We start from the raw sequence: 21,830 nt of genomic DNA on the forward strand, positions 1-21,830 counted from the left end.
GCTTGTTTGCATTTGTGGGAGATAATGCTGCCCGCTTCTTGTTTACAGTGTCACCAGAAAGTGTTTGCAGGGCACTGTTGTAGCTGACGTCGGAAGGTATTTACCTGCCAGATGCCCTAAAGATTCATATGCCCCTTCATGCTTTGACCATCATTCTAGGGGACATGCGTCCATGCTGATGATGGGTTCTGCTCGATAACGATCCAAAGCAGTGCAGACCAATGCATGTTTATTTTCATCATCTGAGTCAAATGCCACCAGCAGAAGGGTGATTTTCTTTTTTGGTGGTTCGGGTTCTGTAGTTTCCACATCGGAGTGTCGTGCTTTTTAGGACTTCTGAAAGCAAGCTCCACACCTCGTCCCTCTCAGATTTTGGATGGCACTTCAGACTCTTAAACCCTGGGTCGAGTGCTGTAGCTATCTTTAAGAAATCTCACATTGGTACCTTCTTTGGGTTTTATAAAATCTGTCGTGAAAGCGTTCTTAAATCGAACAACATAAGCTGGGTCATCATCTGAGACTGCCATAACATGGAATATATAGCAGAACGCAGGTAAAACCACGGAGCAGGAGACATACAATTCTCCCGCAAGGAGTTCAGTCACAAACCTGCAGGGCTCGGGTAGTGTTTCTAGCTTTTTCAAAATCCTTCTCTGTCGATGCTTTGGAAGAGCTAATGCGGCAGTGATAGTGGCTTTATTGCAAAGCAGGCACGGAATCAGCCAACGTGGAGTTCCATCTGGTCGAAATATCTTGTACAAGAGGTTCTTGTTTCTGTCCTAGCTCTGGAATGTGCTTGAAATGGCTCACAAGTTTTCCACATTTTGCCAGCACGTTTTCAAAACCACCATCACTGAGCACTCCTGAGATGGATCACTGCAGACAGTGATGCACGTCATCAGTTCAAAAGGCAAGCTGCTACCATATTACATGCCCTGTCAATACTAATTGTTGTTACCTTTTCTGGCATAGTCCATTCGTTCGCAACCTCCAAGAAATGCTCGACACATGCTCCGGCATAATGTCTCTCTTCAGTATGCGTTACTGTTACAGCAAACGACTGCAGAGTCCAGGCAGCATCAGGCAGGTGTGCCAAGACGCCAAGATAGCTGTGATTGCTCAAGGATGTCCAGTGATCGCCAGCCAAAGCAACAGCTACTGCATTTTTCAGAGGCTCCAACTTTGTAGTCTTCTCATTGCCGTATTGGTCATGTATTCATGACGCAGCGGTTCCTCGGGAAGGCAAGGTGTATGACTGATTGGAAGATGCAATTTGAATAGTATCTCTTAGCCCTCTGTCATTCACAATGTTGTGTGGTCTGCAGTCCATAGCTATCCACTTTGCAGGAGCAATGGTTAAGCTGCTGTACTTTGTTTAATCCCTGGGTTTGTAGCGATCCTGAAACTCTGTAATTGTACGCTGTCGTGGCGGGCTGGATTCATTTGCTGGCAGCTGGTGACCCCGCCATCAGGGGAGGCTAGCCCCCAGCCCCCTCCCCTTCTGCCTCCCCCTCCTCTGCAGGAGCCCAGAGCACCCCCACCGCAGCCCCAGAACCGGGCGGCCACAGCCACCCCCAGCCCCAGTGCTCCGGGCAGCCAGCCCAACCCCAGTTCACTGGGCGGCCGCCCCCACTCCCAGTGCGTCGGGCAGTCAGGTGGAGCAGCCGCAGCACCAGCCGCCCTGAGTCCCAGCGGGAGGCAGGCCGGCCTAGGCCAGGGCAGAGCGCCGGGAGGGGCCGTGGGGGTGGAGTATGGGCAGGGCCACGCCAGGCTGTTTGAGGAGGCCCAGGCTCCGATACCAGCCACCCATGGGCAGCGTGTTATCTGTAGCACAAGATCTGGAGGCAAAAGCATGCTTGGCACGTAGGCGGTATTGCAGACTTGAAGTACTTCTACGGTGTTGGACCTCAGCCTGGCAATAGCTACAGATAACAGGCTTTTTAGCCAGAGAACCAGCTGGAAGTATTTTAAAAATAAACTTCCCATATTCAAAAGATCTGAACTGTTGCTGCTTTGCTCCATTAACTTTTTCTGATATTTTAATCACTCCAGATCATGAAAACACAGTAGAACGGTGCCAATGTCTGGAATAATTCAATACATTCTTGTATATAATCAATACATTTGTGTCCTGTTCAAAAGAGTCCTTGCAGTGGATATGGAAAGATTTTACCTCAGGATTTTAACATTCAGTAGGGGAGTGATTTGTGCAGGAGGCTTTTTTTGTTTTCTGCTGCTGCTGGGTTACTCTTTCGTATGCAATTTTGTATGTTGCCTTGAGAGGAGTCTTGGCTTATTGAAAGGGTAAGATTCCTCCGAAAGTCAGCGTTCGGGAGATGGGAGGGGTGGGAGTTGTGCAGGAGAAGGGTGAATTCTTGATGCTGCTCCGGTTGGGTTGGGTTTCTGAGCTCACCACCAGGCTTGCCTCCTGCCCGAAAAAGAGTTTCATCTTAGAAAACTGCATTCGGTGTTGGGGGAGGAGGGACGCAAGCGATGACTTGAGCAGGAGGAGGGTGAGGGAGGAATCTTGCTGCTGCTTCTGGAAGGGCGGTTTCTGGTCCGGGGCTCGCCAGGCTCGCCTCCTTTTACTGACCTAGGTGGGCTTCTTTCAGCTGGGTGAGCCCTTATTCTCCCTTGCAAATGCATTTTACCTCAGGGACTCTGCATGTGGCAGGGGAGGAGAAGCTGGTGCAGAGAGGCTGAGCTCGCCAGACCCCTGTTCTCTATGGGGTACTACTAGGGGCCAGCTGGGAGCAATGGGACACGGCACGGGGGGAAGGGTTCTGGCTGGTGAAAGGTGCATTATTTCCATCACCAGAAAATGAAGTCTTCAAGTTTTATCTGCTTGAGAGGTACAGCTTGGGCAGTAGCAGGTAAACTGAGTAACCAGGCAACAGGCTGAGTCAGTCATCATGATACTGGTATGTTAAGCTCACTCTGAGTTCCTTGGTTGGCAAATGCTCTAGCAGGGCACTGTAAGGACCTGGCTAGCAAGCAAGTGCACTGCTACCCCCATTGCTGGATAGAATCAGAACTGTTCAGCCATGTGTCATAGGCCATCTACTGCTAGCAGCTCATGGAGATTCACCTGTAGCTCAGGGGCTGTGCTTTCAGAGCAGGCAGATCTGGGTTCTGTCTCTACTGTTGCTGTGGAGATCTGCAATGCTATTGCTAACAGAGCAGATTCACGCTCCCCGCCTGTTTCCCCCCCAGTCAGTCAGGAAGGTGTGATCTGAAGAATGGCTGGGTTTGTAAAAGGAACAGTCACACACCTAAACTGAGGCCCAGTGCCATTCTTGTCTCTCTCTGCCCATGCCCAGCTCCACAGTGCTGGCAGCTGAGGAGGGTTCTGCTCGCTGGCAGGGAGAGAAGAGAAAGGACAGAGCGTGGGAGAAAAGAATGGAGGGAGAGAAAGAAAAGATGCAAAGAGAATGGACTGTTGACTAATATATGCTGGCTAGCATATAAATAGACATCATATTAAGAATATGTATTATCTGCACCATATATATTTATATATATTAGTGTGCATTAAGCCCAAATATTGTAACGGTGATGTAGCCTAAACTGGCCTATACCATAATCCTGTTCACTTACGGTAAGTATCGCATAACTCCTAGCATTTGCTGAGGTAAGCATTTGGCACAAGCAGATAGGAAACGTATCAAAAACAAGATACATTGGTTCTATGTCTTAGTACAAGCTAGGGAAGTGCCTTCACGGACCAGTACCTGGAATGCTCGTATCCAGAACACAGATAAGGAAGGAACTGAACACCATGTTAGGGAACTGGGACAACCCAATGGGTTGGATCTTAGAGACGTGTAAAGAGATGTGTAACTTGTAAAAATCATATAAATACTACCAGCCGAAATGTCAGCTGGGGAACACACCTTCTCCGTAAGGCAAATGCAATGGGGATTGGTCCTGCTTTGAGCAGGGGGTTGGACTAGGTGACCTCCTGAGGTCCCTTCCAACCCTGATATTCTATGATTCATTGTCGCTGTGCAGGCTCTTTGGAGACCGGTGTCGTATAGAACTCTTTTCCTGCGCAATATTAAAGCGGACTGATGCTGGCTGTTTGGTCTCTTGAGTAAATTTCATAATGAATCAAAGTGTCATCAAGCAACTGACTATAGGGTCATTTCTTAGCAGGACGACAGTGAGTGACGGGGGAGAAAGGAGCGGGAGGGCATGGTCACATGAGCAAAGGCAGAGGGATCATTTCAGCCCAACTTGTTATTTCAGGCAGGGAGGAGATCCGCTTGCTGCTTAAGTCATCGGCACTGACGGCTTTTCCATCCCAGCTGTTTGCCCCTCGGGCTCAGGCAGAGAGGTGCCGGGGAGGAGGGCTGGGATTTGCAGCCCCCAGCAAGCAGACACCAAGGAATGAGTGAATTATGTCACTTAATTGTTTGGCCTCGAAAAAGGGGAGAAGAGATCAAGTCAGGACAATATTGTCCTTCTAGGGCAAATCTGCTCCAAGAAAATACATGTCACCCTGCTAAAATGGGTCAGGGCTTTAATCTCCTGCGGGCTTGGTCCTGGTACCTCTCTCTCTGCGGTGTCCTTTTGTCTGGTGTACATGCTAGACACAGCGAATGTTCCCGTTGCAATTAGGCACCCCCGAAGGTGTGGGGCCCTGCTGCCATAAGGCTAGTGGTGGTCTCTCTTCCTGGGTGAAATTCACACCTGTGCGGAGGGCTAGCAGAAAGCCGAAGCAATACTAACAGGTCTCAGCCTGGGATCTGAGCTCTCATTGTGAATGTACTGGTGAAATGGGCGCAGATCTCTGTACCCTCAGGGCTTCCGTGGCACGTAGGCCACATGCTGGTTCTCTGCCCAGGGCATGAATTCCAGCCACGGTGCCATCTGCAGCCAGCTCTGCTTGCACGGTGATAGCTGCAGAGCCGCAGTCACACCCCCTGGCTTTGTCTAGACTAGGGGCCACAAGCGCGTGTTAGCAAACACCCATCATCCAGAAGCGCCGTGTAGATGAGGCAGGGTGGAGTTTAACACCAGCTCGTTCTTGGCTCCCTCCCCCTCATCCGACACTTTTAGAACCTGTTCGCTAACGTGTCCTACCAACAAATCCCGATCTAGACCAAGCCCGCAATAGGGCACGCACAATGACACGCCCTCTCTGACAAACACACTCACATATAAATACCTCCCCAGTAATAAAATACAGGAGTACAAAGGATGTGTCTGTTTGAACATGGCTGGGAGAGGCCAAGGGGTAAATCTCTATCTGATCAGTGGCCGATTTCCTTGAGATTGCCATGTCCCCAGGACATGGGGGAGGTCTGGCCAGGATGGGGCGAAGAGGGCCCCGGGCTGTTGCCAAAGGGTTTTAATTCAGTGACCTGCACCTTTGTACTGGTTTGCACCCCATGAGGTTGGCTTCGTGGCTGAGACATCAGCACACACATACCAAGAGGCCAGGGGTCATAAAGATCTCGGACTGATTTCAGCCTGCAGGGAGTTCTCATGTCCTTGGTGTTGCAATACCAGTAACCCCAAAAGATGCTTCACTTCAGCGGTGCTGGTGAGCGACTCATTAGGTGACATGGGCTGGTGGAATACATTTCCCAGGGGAGTGCCGGAAGCCTCACGCTGGCACGCTTAAAACTAGACAGGACCAAACATATACATATGATAGGGGATGCTTCGATAGGGAGGCAGGATGATCTAGGGATTAGGTTACTAGTCTCTGATCCCAGCTCTCCACAGACTTCCTGGGGGAGTTTGGGTGAGGCCCCTCATCTCTGCCTCCATTCCCCATCTCCACGGTGGGGATAACCACACCTCCTGGGGTGTCATGAGGCTAAATCCAGCAAGCATTGTGAAGTGTGCAGATCCTTTGCCAAGGGAGTGGGGGTTTATAGGTATTTAGGGCGGAGAGCAGTGTCTGAATTAGAGCATGACCCCATGCGTGTGGCTTTAGATATTACTCTAGGTGTGGCTTAATATGAGATGGGGGGGAAGCGGGGGGTTATTCCAAACTTCAGACAATAACAGTAAGAGTCTAAAAGCTCTTTGCAAGCCTCAGTGCACCCCAGTAAGGTGTAACCAGCCCTACTTTACACAAACCTTACAGGTTAAGGCCACCCAAGACTGGTAGAGCTGGGACGTGAACCCAGGATTCTGGCACTTTAGTCACTAGACGTTTCCAGGGCCAATGAATAAAACTTCAGAAATGCCATAAAACGAACGAGATGACTGAAGCGGAAGAGGCTGGCTCTGGGAGACCACTAGGGGGCAGTATGTGCATGCAGAATATTCTCCCAGCCTCTGGGACATGGGCTGCGAGGGGACAATACTTTGTTAAAGCAGAAGAGCCCAACACACCAGCCCTGTAGTGTGTCTAAAACTAGAAACAAGCGGGGCTTCCCTACGGAAGTGGAACTGGATGGCCAGAGGGATGGTAGGATGTCCTGAAGATATTATTAAGGTCTCCATTTGCTGACGTGTGTGCGCGTGTGTATGTGTATGCATGTCCAGATCCATGAGCTTTGTTCATCCCATTGCCTCGAGCATCTCCCCCACGCACATATGTGTGGGCAAGGGCATTTATTATTGTTGTTAATTCTTTGTACTATGGTGGTGGCTCAGGCTCCAGGCCGCATTGTGCTAGACACTGTACAAAATCATAAAGAGATGGCTTCGAAGAGCTCAGAGCCTAAGGAGTATCCTCATGCTTCCGTGTCGTTCGCCCCCCACCTCTGAAATCTTCCCCATACGCGTTTGCAAGCGGGTGTAAGTAGCCGTCTCTTGCCTCCACCATATCTAAGCACATCCCACGTTTGTGCATGTGTGTGTGTACGTACGTACACATGCCTGTGATCTGCTCACACCATCCCCTACGCACCTTCACTCGTGAGAAAGCCACAGGTAATTCAAGCTGTATGGGCCAGAGGTTGACTCCAGGGTGGGGGAAGGGACTGCCTTTCAAGTTTATAATCAGAGCAAAGCAGGCACAAAATTTCAATCTAAAAATGGAAGGTGGCTTCCGGCCCGCAGTCTCCAGCTCCTTATCTCGGGGCTCCCAAGTGGAACAAATGGGCCGAGAGCTGGGGAGTGAAGGAAAGAACAGGAGGAGGCATTAGACAGAAAATGAGCCTGTTTTTATTCAGGTGGCTAAGCCAGGCCAGATGGAACAGATAAAGCATGATGTTCCGGGCCAGTCCTATTAGTCAGAGCCAGGAAAACAGCCCCTAAACACCCCTCTATCTCCTTCGAATCAGGCAGGGTTTTCAAGCACCAGGTGCCTTTTTTCCAGGGGGCAGAGATCGAAGCAAGATAGCTCGGGGAGAGGGAGAGCAACCGGCCATGCAATCGCTAAACATTAGCGAGCAAAATGCCCTGTAATGAACACAGCCAAGGAGAGCCCGGTTCTGCTTCCTCCAGGAGCCAGATGCGCGGGGACATCTGGCCCCCAGTTGGGGCGCGAGCCATTCAGCAGAGGCTCCTGCCCGCTGGGAATTTTCCTCTGCTGGGAAAGCCGCGGGAGAGGCTTCAGCATGACCTTGCTTGGGGGGCCGAAGGGAATGTGATTCCGACGTGCTAACACCGCACCGTCAGGGATTTCATTATTTTCATTATTAGCCTCATTGGCGGCTTTTTACATTTCTTAATAAGAACTTCCCCAGCCACGCTCGGCCGGCCGCCTTATCGGAGACGTTTCGCTTCCCTGCCCAGTCCTGTTTGATCTGGGGCTGCTGAATGGGAAATGCCTCCCGCCCTGTAATTGAAAGCGTGGCTGTTACAAGGGAATTAGAGCTGGGTTTTATTATTCTGGTGGGTTCGGTTGGTTTTGTTTTTTCCCTTCCCCGTCAGCCCCTTTGGGCTGTCTGTAAATGAAAACGTCACCGATGTACAAGCTGGGGATAAGACTGCGGCAGGGAGCTGTGCTGGAGGCCCCGGCTTCCCAGGCAAGGGGGGTTGCTGGAACTGGGGAGCCAGCAGCTGCAATGGCGTGTCTTCCCCCAAGGGGGGGGCAACTGGGGAGGGCAGGCGGCATGGCCAAAAATGGCACCGTGCTGCCCGGCGGGGGAAGGATCGATCCAGAGCAATTGTTGGAAGTGCTGCCTTTCCTCAGGAGCTTTCACTAGCAGCCCCCCTCACCCCCCCCACCCCGAGGATTTAAAGCTGCCCCCAAGGCAAGGCTGAGCTGGAGCAAAACAGCAGAGGGAGATGCGGGGAGGGGCAGGGTTGAGCTAGAGGGCAGGGGATGGTGGGGGAAGAAGGGGGCGGATATGACAACTCAGAACATAAGAACGGCCAGACTGGGTCAGACCAAAGGTCCATCCAGCCCAGTCTCCTGTCTGCCGACAGTGGCCAATGCCAGGTGCCCCAGAGGGAGTGAACCGAAGAGGTTATGATCAAGTGATCTCTCTCCTGCCATCCATCTCCACCCTCTGACAAACAGAGGCTAGGGACACCATTCCTTACCCATCCTGGCTAATAGCCATTAATGGACTTAACCTCCATGAATTTATCTAGTTCTCTTTTAAACCCTGTTATAGTCTTGGCCTTCACAACCTCCTCAGGCAAGGAGTTCCACAGGTTGACTGTGCACTGTGTGAAGAAGAACGTCCTTTTATTTGTTTCAGGTGGGATTCTTTCCCCCCATTGGGCCCTGCACTCCCGAAAGAGGGCACTTTGGCCACTAAGTAAGGGGGGGTTAAGTTACCCCACCGCCTGCACTCGGCCAAGCGGCGCTCTGCCTTAGTCACGTAGCCCATGCTTTGCGGGGCACTGAATCCTGCTAGTCAACACCTGGGCAAACTGAAATGGGAGGGAGCTGGAGAGAAAAGGGTTTCCTTGCTCCCCCAGCCTCAGGACTTCCGCCTCGGGACTTCCACCTCGGAGCACATGGTACGGAGTCCGCTCAAGGGGGCAGAGCTGGTGACTCCAATGAGCTCTCTCGTCTCTCCAGTCCTGGCCGAGGTCGCTATTAGCAAACGCCGCCCTGGTTTTCCACGATGTGCTGCATGTCACGGGCGTCCCCTAGGCGGGCAGCACTCGCACCCAGTGGCCCTCCACGAGGATCGTTCCCTGCTGGGCTGGGCCCTGCACGAACACATGGGGAGACCCCCGGAGCTAGCAGGCTCAGAGTTTGCCAGGCTGATTAGTCTGACCTGAACTACCTCTGTAACAGGTGTGTCTAATGCGCCTGCCACCGTGGGGTCTGGTTTTGCCCTTAGGCCTGGTCCACACGAGAAAACTAGCTCAGTCTCACTACATCTTTCACGGGTGAGAAAAATCCACATCTTGAGCCGTGTTGTTAAGCCGACTTTAGTCCCCATGTGGCCACCACTAGGGCAATGGAAGAATTCCTGTAGCAACCTCGCTACCGCCGCTCGGGCAGGTGGATTACCTACCTGCAATTAGCCCCTGGGTAATTACCTACCTGCGATTAGCCCCTGCGATTAGCCCCTGGGATTACCTGCAATGGGAGAACCCCTCCCATCGGCAGAGGTAGTGTCGACACTGGGAAGCACGACCGCAGTGCAGCCGTGCCCCCGAAATGTTTGAAGTGTAGCCCAGCCCTGGTGTGGAGCTCTGCCCAAGGCGAATGAGCTCCAGACTGTGGGCGTTGCGTTCTTTCCAGGCCTGGCCTGCAGCCAGCTCCTCCGCCTCTCGTGAATGAGCCGAGCTGCTCGGTGGTGCCACCAGGGGCCCCTCGTGCAGCAGTTTTCTGCTGACGGGGAGAAAAATAAAACAGGAGCTGCAGCTGGCCTGTCCGCCAGGGGACAGGATGGACCTGAGTGGGAGCCCTGGGCCTCAGAGGGCTCCCGACCCAGCACCGCCCCAGGGGGAGCTTCCCAGCACGCCCGGGTGACATCCCTTAGGTGTATTCTGGTAGTGGCCAGGAGATCAACAAGGACAGGTGAAGAGTCCTGCACTTAGGATGGAAGAATCCCAGGCACCGCTACAGGCTGGGGACCGACTGGCTAGGCAGCAGTTCTGCAGAAAAGGACCTAGGCGTTACAGTGGAGGAGAAGCTGGATATGAGTCAACAGCGTGCCCTTGTTCCCAAGAAGGCTAACGGCATTTTGGGCTGTATAAGTAGGAGCATTGCCAGCAGATCCAGGGAAATGATTGTTCCCCTCTGTTCGGCATTGGTGAGGCCACATGTGGAGTATTGCGTCCAGTTTTGGGCCCCCCCACTACAGAAGGGATGTGGACAAATTGGAGAGAGTCCTGCGGAGGGCAACGAAAATGATTAGGGGGCTGGGATGCCTGACTTATGAGGAGAGGCTGGGGGAACTGGGGTTATTTAGTCTTCAGAAGGGAAGAATGAGGGGGGATTTGATAGCAGCCTTCAACTACCTGAAGGGGGGTTCCACAGAGGATGGAGCTCGGCTGTTCTCAGTGGTGGCAGATGACAGAACAAGGAGCAATGGTCTCAAGTTGCAGTGGGGGAGGTTTAGGTTGGATATTAGGAAACACTATTTCACTAGCAGGGTGGTGAAGCACTGGAATGGGTTACCTAGGGAGGTGGTGGAATCTCCATCTTTAGAGTTTTTTAAGGCCTGGCTTGACAAAGCCCTGGCTGGGATGATTTAGTTGGTGTTGGTCCTGCTTTGAGCAGGGGGTTGGACTAGACGACCTCCTGAGGTCTCTTCCAACCCTGATATTCTATGATTCTATGATCTTGTCACAGCCCAGGACCCTGCAGTGCTAGGTGCTGTACAAACAGAACAAAAAGCTGCTCCCTGCCCCCAAGCTTACAAATAAAGCACTGGAGACTCGGCAGCAGGGGATGATCCGGCACAGTTTATCAGCTAGGCGAGGAGACTGTACACAGAGAGTAAAAACTGAATTACATCCCCTCTCCAGGTTGCCATTTCAATAGGGGGAAGGGCAACTTTCAGTGGGATTTGTTTTTCAGAATATGGAAAGTCTTTTCCCAACTTCTCCCTACCCCCAAAAAATAACCCCCCAACCCTGCATAGGCTGAGAGGGGTGGGGTAACAGATCAGATGGCTGCCCTACTAGGTCTGTGATTTAAGGCACAAATAAATACCAAGAAATCCCCCTCTTGGCAGACAGTTTAACAAGAGATCCAGGTGGCCCCCAGCACAGCAGGGAAAGGCTCCATGCAATGTGTCTGGTGCCATTGGGTGTGGGCTCCTCGCACCTGTGATGCCCGCAGTAAAGGTGAGGTGGTATGCAGGGCTGCTCTCCATTACGCTGATTACAAGGGGCTTATCTCGCCAGGGAGGAAGCCTTCTCTCCCCCCCCACACTCCCAGCCTGGCCACGGCATTGCCGAGCTGTCTCTGAAGATGGACGGGCAGGTGTTCCCCGCCTACTTCAAAGCAGGAGAGGTCAGAGGCTGGGAGCGAAGGGAGGCTGACAACAGCTGGTGATTTGTTTTATGAGTCAATTTGGCAATAGCAGGCAGTGAGGAAGGCCCTGCAGCTAGGTTTTCCCTTGGAGCCGAGCAAGAAGAATGCCCTGTACTCTGAGGGTATTGTCTGAACCCATTTGGGGGCCATAAGGCAAGTGTCCTCACCAGAGAGCAGAGACTGGGCTCTAACAGTCTGATTGGGGCTGCTAAACACATGCAGACCCTGTGGGTGTTGCTGGCTCTCTAACTCCCAGACTGCCCACTAGGGATGTTAGTAGGTGGAGACTGTGTGGCATAGTGGCTAGTGCACTCGACTTGGACTCAGGAGATCTGGGTTCTAGATCCTAGCTCTGCCACTAGACCTTGAGTAAGTGATGACACTGCTCTGTGCCTCAGTTTCCCTGTCTGTTAAATGGGGAGAGTGACTGCTTTGGGATCTACTGATAAACAGTGCTGTGCAAGGGCTAGGTGGTGTTAGTAATAGAGCCTGTGCTCGCTACACACACAGGACGGCCCAAGACCTGGCCTGGACTCACTTTGCCATCTACCACCCGAGCTTTAGCTGGGAGTGCGGTGGGGGAAAACCATTACCTACCCAGGCCTTGACTAGTTCCAGCCACGTGGTGAGTCACGGTCCCTTCTGTGTTTGCAGTGCACGCAATCCGATGGGTGCGGATCTCGAGTGGGGCCTTCGGGGGCTGCCAGAATTTACAATGATGTTGGGCTGCTTATCCAACTCTGGGCAAGACCAACCTAACCTAAACCAAAATCTGCAGGCAGTGTGGAGCATTGGTGTCCGTGAGGGCTCACATAGGATATGCTGTACAGGTGTGTCTGATGGGGCTTGTCTGAAACACTGCCCTGTTGCCAGGTGTCACTCCTCCTGGGAAAGGATTCAGTGGGGTCTGCTATCTCATCCAGGTTGGTGCTTCGTTCCCCTGCCCAGATATAAAGGAAGAGGGTGTGGCTTTCTGTGGAAAGGGGATCTAAAGTGTGGGCTGGGTAGTCCTGAGGGAGGAGCCCTAGAACCAGCAACACCTGGGGACAACGCTGGAGCTGATCCTTGTGTTAATTTCTTTGATTACAAAGCCAAACACTAGGAACAGGGGTGTTTTGACTCTACCCAGTGTGTGGACATTGTTTTAGAGCAGGCTGGGGAAGGCGCTTGCTGCATCTGACCGGGGGCTATCTAATACAATATCCTGTAAGCAAGAGTCGCCAGTTCCATCTGCTTCAGAGAAAGGTGTGAGAAACCCCGCATGACAGATATTAGTCCTGACATTTAATACCCGACCAGAAAACGCTTAGATATTACAGTGATGGAGGGGGGATTCGAACAGAGCCGTGCGAACAATGGATTTTCCGGATCCCTGGCAATTCAAAAAGAAAAAAAATTGGGGGATCAACCCAAAATGGAAATTTTTCAAAATGTTCCACCAAGAGAAGAGTTTTAAAAATCAATTGTTTTTCAGGTGAAATGAAATTTTTCAGTTAGATCCCGTGCAATTTTAAAATATTTTTAATAGCGCTGTCAATTCATCGCAGTTAACGCCTGCAATTAACTGAAAGCAAAATGAATGTCTTAATTTTTTTAATGCGTTAATCGCAGACATGTGAGCGGGGCAGGAGGCTTCGGCAGCAGGGGGGGTTAAGAAGTCCCAGCCCACAGCTCCAGAGGCGGCAGGGGGGCTGAAAATCCGCAGCCCGCAGCTTCTTGGGAAGTGGGGGGGCCTGGAGCTCCATGCACCGAGAGCAGCTGAAGCCCCACGCCCCAAGAGGGGCTGAAGCCCCGAACCCCAGGCTCTGAGGAGAGCTGAAGCCCAGAGCCACCAGACCTGACCCTATAGTTGAAAATATAGAACCCCCCCCCCAAAATATTGAAATAAATGGTATTCTAATATTAACAGTGTGATTAAAACGGCAATTAATTGCAATTAATTTTTTAATCACTTGACAGCCCTAATTTTTAATTGCTTAAAATAAATCAAGGGGAATTTTGAGACGAAGTCCCTTCAAATTGAAAAATCAAAATGTTTTTGATTTTTTTCACTCATTTTTTTTCAACCGAAACAATTCAGTGAAACTGATGCTATTTGTCAACTGAACCATTTCACCTGACTGCATTTTTCACCAAAAAAAAAGTTTGAGGTGAATTTTTCACCCACCTGTAGATAAGACCTTTGATAAATAGACTAGAAACCCTGAGCGCGAGTTAACGGGCAAATGTTCTGCTTCAAAAGCCAATATAAAAGTTGGCAGCCTTTCCTCCTCCCATCTCCTCAACTCTGTCTCCATTCGACAAAAGAAGAAACTTCTCCTTCGAGTACAACCAATGCCAAGGGTTCAAAAATCATGAATCCAGCCCCCCAACATCATAAAATTGGCTTAAATGTCATGAGATTTTCAAAAATAATAAATGTTGGAGTGGTGCTGGTTGTGGTTACCTTCTGGTTCTGAGTCTGTAGCATGCACTGGAGTCTCATTTTCAAGCTTTTCTCTAGAACCAGGAGGGTAGGAACTTATTTCTTTTTAAAATGAAAGCGGACAGTCTCCTATAATCATATGAATCCATTAACTCATAGAATCATAGACGATTAGGGTTGGAAGAGACCTCCCGGGTCTCTGCCAGTCTGACCTGGGGGGAAATTCCCTTCCTGACCCCCAATATGGCGATCAGTTGGACCCTCAATTGCAGCTCTATTCTCCTTGGGCATGGAGACCAAGAACCCTTAGATCTGGAGGCAGATTCTGGCCCCCTGCACCAGCTGATTCCCTTCAAGATGCGGTTGGGCGGCAGGTGTCATCGGACCATCCCACAGCACAGTGCTTTCTTTCATCAGGCAAGACTTCCATGATCACTTTGACTGACAAGTCAACTGCCTGATGTCTTGATAACCAGCCACTTACCTCCCATCCTAATTAAAACAAACTCCTACACGCCGTAGGTCCTGCGGCTTTGGCCTCCTGAGCAATCACTTCCTTGGCGACTTCACCTCTATTAACTTTTCTCCTGCAAATTAATTGGCTGATGTAATTGAAGCAAGGCGGCGGATAGCAAGGAGAGGCTCCGTTACATTCCTCCCCCCACCCCTACCATTGTCAGCTGCGGAGGAGAGGGACAAGTTCACTGCTGTGAAAGGGGAGTGTGTGTGTTAGGGGACAATCGAATCCCTTCTAATCTCTCTTGAATCCTGCCTGGATTTCCAGCCCCTCTGGTTAATTAACTCTCCACTTCGGGCTCTGAGCAGGGATACGTGGGTTAGGAGGATGGTTATGAGAGTGAGGAATTCCCTCCTTGTTGCAGCCTCATCTGGTGACAATGAGTTCAGGCCAGCTGGTTTATTAGTCAGCTGCAGTTTAGCAGTCTGCGCTGTTGACAGAGCACGGGTCCGAGACACCATGGGTGTACCTGTATCCTGAGCCCTGGAGGCGAGGCAGAAGGAATTACAGACACTGGGGATTTATCGGACCTTCGTTTCACCCAGCCTACGTGTTGGAAGGAGCCTGTTTGTGCCTGTACATGAGAGAAAAAGAGAAGGTGCTTTGTGGGTGGGAACAGGGAAGCAGGGGTGGGGCTGGGGCCATGAATTGGCCCCCGGTGGGTAAGGGGCAATGGGGAAAAGCATTCCATTCCAGGATTGCTTCGTTCCCAGTCAGTCCTTGGAAACCCCAACTGAGGTCAGAGTCCCGTTTCACTAGGCACTGTTCAAACACATAGTAAGAAATGGTTCCTGCCCCAAAGAGCATAGGAAGTATATCATATCCCTGCTTTACAGATGGGGGCCTGATGCACAGGGGGATTAAATGACTTGGCCAAGGTCCTGCAGACAATCTGTGGCAGAGGCAGGAATTGAACTCAGCGCCTTAGCTCCAAGACACCCTTCCGTCGACCTGTGAAAACAATTCCTCTCTTTCCTTGGCATGCACACCTTGCAGGGACTTGTGGGTGATAACCCCAATGCAAGCTATTCAATCCTCACTCTCCAGGCTGCAAGATTCTTTATTCCACCTATCCCCAGACCCTGATCTTCACCAGTTACTGCTCAGGAGCCTAGCGGCTCACTTTTCTGTTGCACTCAAAGGCCAGCGCATCCCATGCTCTAAGGGGCTGCCAATGACTCTGCTGTTATGATTTGGTTCAGTTGCAATTTGCCTGTTGCACACGGTTTTTAGCCTGAGAGGAAATTTGCAGATGAAATTCAACACTGATAAATGCAAAGGAATGCACAGTGGAAAAAATAATCCCAACTATCCATATAAAATGATGGGGTCTAAATTAGCTGTTACCACTCAAGGAAGAGACCTTGGAGTCCCTGTGGATAGTTCTCTGAAAACATCCACTCCATGCGCAACAGCAGTCAAAAGAGCTAACAGAATGTTGGGAATTATGAAGAAAGGGATCGATAATAAGACAGAAAATATCCTATTGCCTCCATATAAATCCATGGTACGCCCACATCTTGAACACTGCCTGCAGATGTGGTCGCCCCATCTCAAAAAAGATCTATTGGACTTGGAAAAGGTAAAGAGAAGGGCAACAAAAATGATCAGGGGTATGGAACGGCTTCCGTGTGAGGAGAGACTCAAAAGACTGGGACTTTTCAGCTTGGAAAAGAGACGACGAAGGGGGGATATGATAGAAATCTATATAAAAATAAATCATGACTGGTGTGGTGAAAGTGAATAAGGAAGCGTTATTAACCCCTTCACCTAACACAAGAACACGGTTCACCCAATGAAATTAATAGCCAGTTTAAAACAAACGAAAGGAAGTGTTTCTTCACACAACGCACAGTCGAGCTGTGAAACTCGTTGCCAGGGGATGTTGTGAAGTCCAAAAGTATAACTGGGTTCAAAAAAGAACTAGAGAAGTTCATGGAGAATAGGTTCCTTAATGGCTATTAGCCAATATGACCAGGGATGCAACCGCATGCTCTGGCTGTCCCTAGTCTCTGACTGCCAGAAGCTGGGCCTGGACAACAGGGGATGGATCACTTGATAATTGCCCTATTGTGTTCATTCCCTCTGAAGCAGCTGACACTGGCCAGCGTCAGAAGACAGGACACTGGGATAGACGGACCGTTGGTGTGACCCAGTATGGCTGTTCTTATGTGAGGCAGGAAATGTATTGTAACCATATGACGTTTCATGGAGCTATTGCTGGCTCAGGGGCCAAGTGGGAACAGCTGTCTCCGAAAGGTCTGGATGCAAAGCACCAAACAGCGTGTGCCAGGGAAAGGTGCCAGCCTCTGCTGGGGAGGGACAGTCTCTTCACCCAGCAGAACAAGAGGCAGCAAAAGCACAAGGTGGGAGGCAGCACGGCCTAGTGGTTAGTGTGCTGGACTGGGATGTAGGAGAGCTGGCTTCTATTCCCACCTCTGCCCTGGGTCTGCTGGAGGACCTTGGGTAAGTCACTTTACCTCTGTGTAAACAAAGGATCCTGCTCCTGATCTCCTTTGTAAACTGCTTTGAGATCTACTGATAATACCAGGTGTTATTACATCCGAAGCAGGTATTTTTATTGATTTATCATTGTGTTTCCCCTACATCACCCCACCAACCTGCTTCAACCCTGATCCGGCGGGCCAAGCTCTGGGGAGGAGAAGAAAATTCTGTCTCTGGGCACCTCTCAACCATCAGCCTTTCTGGGGAGATGCCCTATGGGTGCCAGTGCATGCCATGGCTCTGGGGAGTTTCCTGCTGTCCCTGAACTAGAAGATAGTTACTTCCAAAGCCAGAAATACTGATCTCCATGAATGCCAGTGGGTACCTAAGCCCAGTGTGCCAGTTGTGGGGTGCAGTGGTTGTGTTATCAATGTTCCTCGCTGGGCCTCCTCAAGAAGTTAATATACCAAGGAACATGCCACCCGACAGCACCTAATTAGCAAGAGAGCGGCAGTGCAGTCTAGTGGGTAGGGACTTGGCTGGCTATCATACACCTGGATTCTGTTTCTCTCTCTGCTGCTGTCCTGGCCTTCAATTCTTTTCTCTGTGCCTTAATAATGAGATCCTGGAGGGAGTTGCCACAGTTTACCAAACACAGGCAGGTTTTTAACACCTTATCCTACTGGGTACCACGCTGCTGGACCATCACATGGCCTCCAAAGGGACACTAGCACTCACAACCACACAGATATTACAGCTACCCATCATGGTACGGTTGGCAGCTAACGGATTAAACGTTGTCTGGGTGACAGGCAGTTAGGCCGGAGAGTGGGAGCAGGTCACGCCCATTCTACCGCAGTCCCCACTTGCTTTCCAGAATCTAGGATCAATCTCCTTTGTGTCTGTGGGGTGGGGTGGGGTGGGGAGCGGGGGAAATAGAGCAAAAGTCACAGGAAGACTTCGCCCTTCTACCTCTTGTCTGAGGCTCTCAGAGTTTTACAAACATTATTGGACGTATAACAACCCCAGCCAGGTCTGGGGAGTAGATATGATTGTTATCCACTTGGATGGCCGGTGATGTTATTAACTCTGTTTGATAGTTGAGGAAACTGAGGCACAGATATGAGACCAAAATGTGGCCAGTGGTCTTTGGGTGCCTCCACTTCTGTCTGCCCCAACTTGAGACAACTTAAAGGGGTCTGACTGTCAGAAAATGCTGAGCACCCATGCCCTGAACTTTGGCCCTTGACCTGTCCAAGGTCACCCAGGGAATCTGTGTCAGGAACAGGTCAGATCGCCCAACTCCTGTGCCTTACGGGATTTATACAGCCCTCCTTTTAGGACCTTAACCTCACCCAAATGTCATTTATTTTGCTTTATTAATTTAAACTGGGCTTTTATTACTGATACCATGAGTTGATACTGATACCATGGGTCTGCACAGCCCTACTGCAAGACAAATAATAAAGGGCAGGTTTAAAGATCCCCAAGGTGTAATTGGAATACAGGGAGGCAAGACTTTCCTCTTCCATCATCCGATGTGAATTTGTACATATGCGACTATTAACACCTCTGGAGCGATGACCTGCATTTCCTTGGGCAATGCAACACTCAGAGGGCTTTTTGCTGCCCAGGTACAGGATTAGATACAAGACTTCCTGATGTCTCCGGCTGCAGTGGCAGGAAGAAGATCAACTCCAGCTGCCAACAGCCAAGTCTCAGCAGAGCCAGGCTAGAGAATGTCGGTAGGTAACCTGCTGTACAGGGGGAGTCAAGGAGACAGTTTGATCATTCCATTACCACCAGGGGAAGCTGTTGGCCTCCACATGTGAATGCAGCCAAGGGCGAGTTAATAGAAAACACTAACTAAATGGGAAGCAAAAATCCCAGCTGGTGCAGAAATAGATTCTCCAGCGCAAACTGGTCAGTAAACCACAGAAAATCTCCTTAAACACAGGACACTGATTACCGGCCATCATGTTCTTCAGGGACAGGCAGTTCACCTGAGTTACAAATACAGTAAGTCTGTCTTAGCCCCTGCGATATTTTATATTGTATGTAGAACATCACTAGTGGCGGATAACATCAGGATGTTCTTGGGGCCAAGGTGCTGACCTGGGGCTCAGGACAACTGGGTTCTGTTCCCAGCTCCGCTGACAGACGGGCTGGGTGATCTTGGGCAAGTCTCTTTGGCTCAGTCTCTCAAAAACACCATCACATTTTTGGGCATCCCTGTTTCACGCAACTAGGGATTGTTTTTTGTCAGCGTCGCTGTCGTCCATTTGTTCCCATTGGAACTGTGGGTGCTCTATCACTAGGCACCCTAAAATCAAGCCCTCCAGTGTCTGAGCCTGTGGGCCTGAATGGCTTTGTGCTTTAGTTCTCCGCTATGGGGAGAACAATACTTGCGTACCTAATGCATTACCAGCTGCAGACTGTTGGGAAATACTTGGCTGGAAGGCATAGAGAAGTGCAAAAACTCTCGTATTAATATGATTGTGTATTGCAAATGTTTCATCTCAAAGGATCCCAAAGTGCTTTACAAGCTCTGGATATATTGTGCCACCAGTATGCAGCCACTTCTGAGTGGGAGGGAGGGAGGGAGGTAGCCAGCCAGCCAGCCAGCCAGCCCACATGGGGAAGGTCAAGGGCAGCCAGGCAGTCCCTTACTCTTAGCAGAACATAGAGGAGAGAGAACATTCCTTTCCAAAGTCACGTGTGACAGGCCTGCACAGAGGGGTCAGAATCACTGACGCTGACTTTTATTTTTCCCCGGGGGTGCTCCACCCCTGCTCTGCCCCGAGGCCCTGCCCCCCCTCCGCCCCTTCCCCCAAGGCCGCGCCCTTTCTCTGCCTCTTCCCGCCCCCTCCCCTGCGCCCTGCCCTCACTCCACCTTTTCCTGCCCCCTTCCCAAGGTCCCCACCCACTCCTCGCTGCTCTCCACCACCCCCCAGTCTCTCCGCAAGCCACCAATCAGCAGTTCGGCAGTGCCTCCCGATCACCAGGCCCGGAGCACCCATAGGGTCGGCTCCTATCGTCAGACCTTTATGGGAGCAGATCATCACACAGCACCGTCCTCTGAAGCACCTGGTCCTGGCTGCTGTCAGGGACAGGGTCCTTCCTGAGCTAGCTGGATCTTGAGTCTGATCCGGTCTGGCAATTCCTCTGTTCCAATTCTCCCTGCAGAAACCTATTTCAGCACTTGACTCACAATGCTGAGCACTTTGCTGTGGTGGATGCATCCGATGAAGTGAGCTGTAGCTCACGAAAGCTTATGCTCAAATAAATTGGTTAGTCTCTAAGGTGCCACAAGTCCTCCTTTTCTTTTTTGCAGATACAGACTAACACGGCTGCTACTCTGAAACCTTGCCGTGGTGAGGCACCAATCACATTTTGTTAAAAATCACTTCTTTGTGTTTATGGGATTGTTGTGGGAGTGTTTGCTATTGGCTACATTGGCGGACTAGAAATCAGGACTCCTGGGTTCAATTCCTGGCTCTGCCACTGACTGGCTCCATGACCTTGGTCAAAGCACTTAAAATCTCTGTGCCTCAGTTGTGAGCTGCAAATGGGGCAGTGATAGTATTTACCTGCCATGGGTGGGAGTACTGGGATGATGCGGCTACTCTCCCTAACATTTGTGAAGTGCTTTGAGATCCTCAAGTGAAAGGCACTGCTGCATAAGACTACAAAGTATCAGAGCCTGGTCTACGCAAATACTTATTGGAGGTGTAGTTCCTAATATCCCCAGTTGTCCCATTTACCTTGAACTGGACTTCTAATGGCAGTGCGTTTGTAGGATCAGGGCCTTCATTGTCACCACTTCTAAGCCGAAACACCAAATTTTGTAAACTTTTGCCTTCAGGGAACATGGAAAACACCATGGAATTTACTGAGAAATATCTGTAAAATTGCTCCACCAAGGAATCTGTATTACTAGAAAAAGAGCCGGATATGGTTCACGTGCAATGACACTAGACCTGGGTGGGAAACAGGTTTCCCGTCCTGTGAACATTTTTGCGATTTTTGCAACGTTCCATGCCGGGACCAAATGGCTACCTTTTGGAATTTGCAGTGAAAAACCAGAGTGAAAGCGACAGACCATGAGCCAGCTAGTTCGGGCACTCCCCTGGGGCGTGGGGGACCCAAGCCCCGCTCTGCCTGATTCAGAGCAGGAACTTGCATCCAGCTTTCTTATGTCCTAGGCAAGCGCCCTAGCCATCAGACCACTGGCGATTCCAGGATGGGGCTCTCTTGCAGCCAGGAACGCCATCTTGGGCCTCACAAACCATCCCAACGAAAGTTGAGTTGAATCAGACCCTGCGGCTGAAAGAAAAATCAGTTATTCCCCCGTCTCTATTAATACCCCTGTGGTTTGCCGACACACTCCTAGTCAGGGTGGTGGCTTTGCATCATAAAGCCCTTTGCAATACCTTGGGCCTGACTTGCCTCTCGCTTATACCAGTTTAAAACCAGAGTGACTGCACTGGCTTCAGTGACAACACTCCAGATCTGCCTCAGTGTGAGAGGGGCAGCTGGGCCCTGCACGTACCTATCCTACAGGGAAATGCCTGTTGCATCCTCTCTCGGAGGAACTTTGTCCTGTGCTCGCAGAGGGGCAGAGTCTATAAGCTTCTCAATCTCTGTCTCCTCTGCCTCTGGTCCCTCCATAGACCTCACATTGATGGCAAGGTGAATTCTGGGCAGGGATCTAGGGCCTGGATTTAATGCCCGTTAAAACTGATGGATGGACTCCCATTGGTATCAGTGAGCCTTGGATCAGGCCCCAAGTGCACATGATGTAATAGAGGATTACAGACCCCAGAGCACTATTCTGCCCCAAGGTCCCAAACCCCTGCGGGATTCACTCCCTGGGGGATTTCACAACAGTATAGATCTGGGCAGTGCATACCAGAGACTTCATTCGGGCATTTAATCCCTTGAAGGGCCATGTGGGCCAAGAGGTGCCTTGTAAGGCAAATTCAGCACAAAGGGATGTATTTTCCACAGTCACAGGGGTGTAAATCAGGAGTAATTTTCCACCTAATTCACTGGGCCAGCTTCACAGCTGGCGTAACTCCCCC

The 21,830-nt window shown here is 50.7% G+C and overlaps 1 long non-coding RNA gene across 1 annotated transcript; it reads right to left on the reverse strand.

Annotated features, from left to right (window-relative positions):
- Nucleotides 1-1,708: 1,708 nt before the first annotated feature.
- On the reverse strand, nt 1,709-20,605 carry LOC122465429. The gene is made up of 3 exons (XR_006290281.1): nt 20,511-20,605; nt 14,771-14,875; nt 1,709-2,428 (listed from the first exon to the last, which is right to left on the reverse strand). It is a non-coding gene; the product is annotated as an uncharacterized LOC122465429 (long non-coding RNA).
- Nucleotides 20,606-21,830: the final 1,225 nt, after the last annotated feature.

Source organism: Chelonia mydas, chromosome 4 (assembly GCF_015237465.2).
Source record: "Chelonia mydas isolate rCheMyd1 chromosome 4, rCheMyd1.pri.v2, whole genome shotgun sequence".
NCBI classification, from domain to species: Eukaryota; Metazoa; Chordata; order Testudines; family Cheloniidae; genus Chelonia; species Chelonia mydas.